General features: G+C 49.9%; 1 non-coding gene across 1 annotated transcript; it reads left to right on the top strand.

Annotated features, from left to right (window-relative positions):
- Positions 1–2,501: 2,501 nt before the first annotated feature.
- On the top strand, positions 2,502–2,575 carry TRNAT-CGU (transfer RNA threonine (anticodon CGU)). Its single transcript has one exon. It is a non-coding gene; the product is annotated as a tRNA-Thr (tRNA).
- The last annotated feature ends 4,668 nt before the right edge of the window (positions 2,576–7,243 follow it).

The raw sequence follows: 7,243 nt of genomic DNA, 5'->3' as shown, positions 1-7,243 counted from the left end.
TGGTGGATAGTCTGAAGATGTGGGTTATGGAATCACAGGAATATTCTCTCAGACAAAGGTAGGACAATGAAAGATGGAACCTAGAAAATATCAAGTAAAAGGGTGATTCTCTAGGTGCCTGCCTGGCTCAGTCAGTGGAGCGTTACTCTTGGTCTAGGGGTTGGGAGTTCCAGCCTTACCTTGGGTGTAGAGAATACTTAAATAAAATCTTAAAAAAAAAAAAAAAAAAAAAGAGTGGGGGCGCCTGGGTGACTCCATTGGTTAAGCACGGAACTCTGGGTCTGGGTTCAGGTCATGCTTCCGTGCCCCCCATGGGGCGCCCCACTCAGTGCGCAGCCTGCTTGACATTCCTTCTCTCTCCGCTCCCCGCCTGCTTACGCACAGGCATGGTCTCTCTCTTTCTTTTTTTTTTTTTTTTTTAAAGATTTTTTTATTTATTAATTTGACAGAGAGAAATCACAAGTAGATGGAGAGGCAGCCAGAGAGAGAGAGGGAAGCAGGCTCTCTGCTGAGCAGAGAGCCCGATGCGGGACTCGATCCCAGAACTCTGAGATCATGACCTGAGCCGAAGGCAGCGGCTTAACCCACTGAGCCACCCAGGCGCCCAAGTCTCTCTCTTTCTAAAAACGAACTAAATAAATAGAATCGCTCTACAAAAGTAAAATCCTAACCTTTGGGACTCCAAATCTGACCAAAGATAGGACCACAAAGGGGATATAAGGGAAGAGCTTGGGTTCGAGTTTGTTTTCTTAACCAGGTCTCCATTATCCCTAATTTATTGTGACAGAGACATCTTGGCCTCCGCTAAGCCATCAGCTCCCCAGGAGGCAAAGGACCGCGGCGGGAGACCGGAAGGGCTGTCCCTAGACCGCTCTGTGGCTTTTGCACGAAGTGACCGAAGTGACCGGCGTTGGGTGGGATTCGAATCTGCCTGAGACTGGAGACTGGAGCCCTCACCCAGCGCTCTGGGCCGCTAACGCCCATGAGCTCAAAAAGGGGGGGGGGGGGAGAAGGAAGAGGAAGAGGGAGGAGGAGGAAGAAGAAGAAAGAAAGAAAAAACCCCGCAAATTCCTTCGGAGCTCTTGCAGTGTTGCGGAGACACAAAGGCCAAACGCGGAAGGAGTTTGCGCGCGTCCAGACCGCCTTTCCCCGGGGCCTCCCAGCGGCAGCCGTGAGAGTCAGACTCGTGTGCTTGGACCTGCGCTTGACCCCACCGAGTGGACACCACGTGCCGGTCCCACCCGACGCCCGCCCGGAGCGGAGTGACCCGCACGGACGGAGACCACAGCTCTGTCCTGCAGCCCGAGGGTCCCCTGCCGGCCGCGCCGCGGAGCACACAGGTGGGCAGCGCGGGGGAGCCCGCGAGTACGGTCGGCCGAGCGCTGGGTGAGTCCCCGGCTCCAGCCCAGCTCCGGGCTCCGGGCGCCCCGCCTCAACCCGCCTCGCCCCGTCGCCCGCTCACGCCCCGCACCCCGCCGCCCCGCGCCTGCAGGCGTCCCGCCCGCAGACCCCCCGAGTCCAGGCCCCTCCCACCCCGGGCCAGACACCGCCCCTCCCGCCGGCGCGCCGTGCGACCGGCTTCGCTGCGCCACGCAAGCAGCGCCCGCGGTGCGACCTCGGGAAGGGGGTGTGGGTCTGCGGCCTCGGGGACCGGGTGAGGGTCATTGCTGGGGGTGCGACCTTGGGGAGGGGCTGCAGTCACCACGGGGGTGAGACCTCGGAGAGGGGGTGCGGGTCACGGGAGGGGGTACGACCTCGGGGGGGTGTGGGTCACCGCGGGGGAGGCGACCTCGGGGAAGGTTTGCCGGTCACCGCGGGAGGGGTGCGACCTCCCGGGCGCGCGGGTCCCCGGGGGTGTGCGGCCGGGGGTGGAGCGAGAGACCTTCCATCCTTCGCGAGCTCGGGTGCGGAACCGTCCGGGTCTGAAAACCGAGCCCGAGGGGAGCAGACGTGGGCGAGGGGCGGGAAACCAGCCGCAAATGGCTCTTTGGCGTCGCTGGATGTTTCCAAGGTTCCCGCGTGCCCCGCCGCCCAGCCCACCCCCGCGCTTGTCCTGAGAGGCTCCCCCGGGGCAGCTGCTCCCGCGAGGGCCGGGCGGACACCCGCTGGGGGCTCCGCGCCCGGACGGCGCCCTCGGGCCGCGCAGACCTGGAGCTTTCGGCGCCTCTTCCCCTCACGGGGCTGCGCGGGACCGGCCCTTCACGCCGAGCCCGGACGTGCTCTTTAAATCACAGGTTTTCCTTCTAGGCCTTTTCCACCCGCGGCACAGCCTCGACTTCCCGTTGCGCTTTTCCTCGGATGAGAGCAAAGTGCTGTCCGCCGCGGACGGCGCCCCAGACGTCGCCTCCCGCCCGTCCTGCGCCCGGCGCGCCCCTCGGAAAGGAAGCGGCTCCCGGCAGGCGGCGAGTTTCGGGAACCGCCGGAGCCTCCGGAGCGTAGGTTCCCTTTTCCACCGAGTCCAAGCGCAGTGAGGCCGCTCCAGCCGCGCGCGCCTCGCAGGTGGCTCTATGGCTTAGCTGGTTAAAGCGCCTGTCTCGTAAACAGGAGATCCTGGGTTCGACTCCCAGTAGGGCCTGGCGTTTTCTCGGGAGCTCACGCCCCGGAAACCATTTTACGTGGGCGCGATCCCTTGCCTCAGACCCCCTGATCCCCAACGATTCTCTCCAAACGCACCGCCGCGCCGCCCAGGCGCGTGTCTTAGGAGCCGTTCGGCTGCCGCTTCTCCAGTTCCTTCCTCCTCAAAAGAAGTCGATTCTAACGCGCCAACAATTCAGATGCAAACCGCGGCCCAAGAACCGGGCCTGTGACCTGAGCCGCCGTCCCCTTGCGCACACGTTCTACGTTACCGGGTTTCGAGCGCCCACGGCCTGCTACAGAGTAAAGCACGCGGCGTGTGGGCATGTGTAACCTCCCTAGGTTCCAGCAGTCTCCGGCTCTGGAATGATTTCACACAGTAGGAGAAATTAATGAATGCTGAAGCCACGATTCCCCACAAAAAAGAAAGATATTTGCCGGGGCATGCTTCCCATTTTGAGGAAAAGGAAAAGTAATTATGATCCCTTGTTAGTCCTCCAAAGGAAACTTTAGGAATAATGATCAGCTGGAAGTAGTATGTCCTGGACACAGTCCCAGTGAGATGACAAAGTTGCTGTGGGAAAAGAGCAGGTCGGAGAATTATTTTTTTTTAACTTAATTTTTTTTTTCATTATGTTGAGTGAGCCAACATATAGTACATCTGTAGTTTTTGATGTAGTATTCAACAAGTCACCATTTGCGTATAACACCTGGTGTTCATCACACGTGCCCTCCTGAATACCCATCACCTGGTTGACCCCCTACCCCAACCCACTCCCCTCTGTAACCCGCAGTTTGGTCCCTGCAATCCAGAGTCTTATGGTTTCTCTCTCTCTCTCTCTCTCTCTCTCTCTCTCTCTCTGATTTCTTCCCACTCAGTTTCCCCTCCCTTCCCCTGTGATCCTCTGCGCTATTCATTATGTTCCACGTATGAGTGAAACCATGTGATGATTGTCTTTTTCTGCTTGACTTATTTCACTCAGCATAATCCCCTCCGGTTCCATCCGTGTCAATGCAAAGGGTGGGGATTCGTCCTCTCTGATGATTGAGGAATGTTCCATTGTATGACCCACACCTTCTTTATCTGTTAAGGGACATCTGGTCTCCTTCCATAGTTTGGCTCTTGTGGACATTGCTGCTGTGAATATTGGGGTACAGGTACCCCCTTCTGATCAGTATATTTGTATCTTTTTTTTTTTTTTTTACAGAAGATTTTATTTATTTACTTGACAGAGAGAGATCACAAGTAGACCGAGGCAGGCAGAGAGAGAGAGGGAAGCAGGCTCTCTGCCAAGCAGAGAGCCCGATGAGGGACTCAATCCCAGGACCCAATGCGGGACTCGATGCGGGACTCGATGCGGGACTCGATCCCAGGACCCTGAGATCATGACCTGAGCCGAAGGCAGCGGCTTAACCCACTGAGCCACCCAGGCACCCAGTATATTTGTATCTTTGGGGTAAATACCCAGTAGTGCAATTAGTGGGTCATAGGGTAGCTCTATTTTCAATGTCTTGAGGAACCTCCACACTTTTAGGTTGGAGAATTCTGCCAGTTACCAGGGTGGCTTAGTTTCAGCCCTGGGGATTTATAGAACCTCAGTGCCTTCTTGTCTCCCATCCTTCCATCCATTAATCCAGCAACACTCACCGCTGATCTCTTATATGGCGGGCTTGCTTGCTTGCTTCCCTTTTCCCCGTCCCCTCCTTTCTGTTTAGTTGCAAGGTTTTTTCCGCTCGTGATGAGAACTTTTAAGATTTACCCTCTTAGCTACTCTCAAATATATAAAACAGTACTGTTAAGTGTGGTCACCATGGTGTATGTGACATCCCCAGGACATATTTATCTCATAACTGGAGGTTTATACCTTTTGTCTGCCTTTACGCACTTCGCCCCATCCCCTGTCCGCAGCTCTGGTAAACGCCCAGGCATATTTCCAAGAGCAGGAAATACAGCAGTGAACCCAGCTAACAGAAATCATTGCCGTCCTGGATCGTACATTCCCCTAGCATGACACAGAAAATAAAGACATGAATATGCAAAATCATAAGTATATGAGATACTGATGAAGTCTATGGAGAAAGTTAAGCAAGAAGATAATAAAGGGAGTATGTAGGATGGGGCAGGGTCATCAGAGAACGTTATCCTGTCTCTTGGAGAATATCAAGGGCAAACGTTTCAAAATTGTTTTTTTAATATTTTAATAAGACATAGTCATGAAGTGGCTACTGTATTACTCTAAGGACCATACACAGCAGGACTAAACAATCAGCAAAGTGTTCCCCAGCTATGCCCAGACCTCACCTCTGTTCGTTTTGATTAGGACGTCATTGACCTGGGTCACGGTCTGTGTTCAACCTCAGCAGCTCCACCGGACAGCCAGGGGACTTCTGGCAAATTGCTTCAGCTCAATGGGCATCACTGTCATCAAATGAGAGACAGAAATTGCAATAGGTGTGCCTGATAGTTTACAGGGGCGCACAACATATTTTACAAGGGTGTCTGGCACATAAATGAGCAATCAGTAAGATCTACTCTCATGCTGCCTATTATTATTACTGTTGTTGTTGTTGTTAATTGACTGGGTGTCAGGTGTTTAACCACTGCCATAGCCCTCTGAGGTATTGTCCTAAATTTATAGACCAAGGTTCCAAGCACGTTATGAGTTGAATTGTGTTCCCCAAAATATAGGTTGAAGTCCTAACCACTAGTACCTGTGAATGTGACCTTATTTGAAGATAGGGCTTTTGCAGATGTAATCAATTCATGATGAGGTCACAACAGATTAGGGTGGGTCATAATCCAGGGACTGGTGTCTTTGGAAGAGGACAGAAAAGGAGTTTTGGACTCAGTGACTCAGACACACCGGGAAGAAGGCCGTGTGAAGACAGAGGCAGAGTTGTCTGTTATTTGACCACAAAGGAGCACCAAGGATTGTCAGAACCCTCAGCAGCTGGAAGAGGCACAGAAGTGTTTTTCCTTAGAACCTTAAGAGCAAGCCTGGCCCTGCCCACAGCGTGATTTTAAACTCTGACCTCCAGAACGATGAGAGAATAATTTTCTGTTGTTTTACGTCACCCAGTTTGTACTAATTTGTTATGACAGCTCTAGGAAACTGATACAAAGCATTGAAACAAAATGAATGGTTTATATTAGCAAAGAAATAAAATCTATAATGTCTCCTAAATTAATAGATAATCCATGGGACATTCACACTTCACTTTAAATTTTCAGAGTATCTTCCACTTACCTAGTTGTCTTACAGTAATACAGTTTCTTCCCCCTTTCTGGGTTTTGTTTTGTTTTGTTTTCAGGACTCCACACCCATCCTCCCAATGGTTTATCCATGTGACCTTTTCCATTGACTTGACCTTGACTATTTAGAGACATCTCATAGAATAGATGAGCACTCCATTATCAGCTACACCAATAACTAAGGAATGGGAGGGACAGGCAGAAAACTCCAAACCCTTTAACTCAGTGACCACTCTGCTTTGTTATGAATACTCAAGACCCCCCTTTTCCAAGGGTCAGGCTAAGGCAGACTTTATCCAAGGCTACATCTTTGTGTTGCTGTTTCCTGTCCCGCCTTCTGAGGATCACTCCCCCCATAAGTTACATACTCCTGTAGCTCTGTCTGAGAGTATGATATAAGGACCTAAGAAACTTGCTCTGGAATTTTTTTTTTTTTTTTTTTTACTAATCCTTCATATTTGATCAATTGAACAAAGTTGTCCTATGGAAAAATTCAACCCAAAGCTTTAGATCTGAGGAGGGCATTCACATTGTGTACCAGATCCTGATAATGAGACCTTTTGAAAAGCCAAGGTTTTGGCATAGAACAGGAGGAGTATTAAGAAAATTGGTGGCTGACTGACCTTTATTGTTGCATCATTATAATTCTGTCTACAAATGAGAAAGGAATCAACAATCTTGAGAAAATATTAATAGAAGCTTCCAAAACTGAAATTCAAAGAGGAAAAAAAGTGAATGAAAAAGAACAGAATACCCAAGAAATATGGGGAAATCACAAAGGGCATAACATATGCTTAATGGGAAATAAGGAGATGAAAGAGAAAAGGGAACTGAGGAAATATTTGAAGCAATAGTTATTGAGAATTTCCCAAACTAATAATAGAAGCAAAGCACATTTCCAGGAAGCTCAGAGAACACCCAGCATGAGTGGAGCGAAATATTTAAAGTGTTAATAGAAAAGAACTACCCTAAAAAAAAAAAAAAAAGAAAAAGAAGTTATCCTTCAAAAGTTAAGGTGCAATAAGGTCTTCCTCAAAAAAAAAAATTTCTTGTGAGGTCATTTGTAGCCAGTAAAAAATTTAAAAACACAATATCTTTCATGAATATGTATGTAAAAATCCTCAACAAAATATTAGCCAATTGAATCTAGCAATGTGTAAAAAGAATTATACACCTAACCAATTGGGATTTATTCCTGGTGTGCAAGGCTGGTTCAATTTTGAAAAATCAATTAAGGCAATCCATCAGACCAACAGGCTAAAGACAAGAATCACATGATCATCTTAATAGATGCAGAGAAAGCGTTTGACAAAACCCAATACCCATTCCTAATAAAAAGCTCTTAGCAAACTAGGAATAGAGGGGAATTCCTCAGCTTAATAAAGAGCATCTACAAGAAACCTACTACTAACATTA

Source organism: Mustela lutreola, chromosome 6 (genome assembly GCF_030435805.1).
Source record: "Mustela lutreola isolate mMusLut2 chromosome 6, mMusLut2.pri, whole genome shotgun sequence".
In the NCBI taxonomy this organism is placed as follows: Eukaryota; Metazoa; Chordata; class Mammalia; order Carnivora; family Mustelidae; genus Mustela; species Mustela lutreola.
The sequence above is the reverse complement of the archived record's forward strand: the minus strand, read 5'-3'. Positions and strand labels throughout refer to the sequence as shown.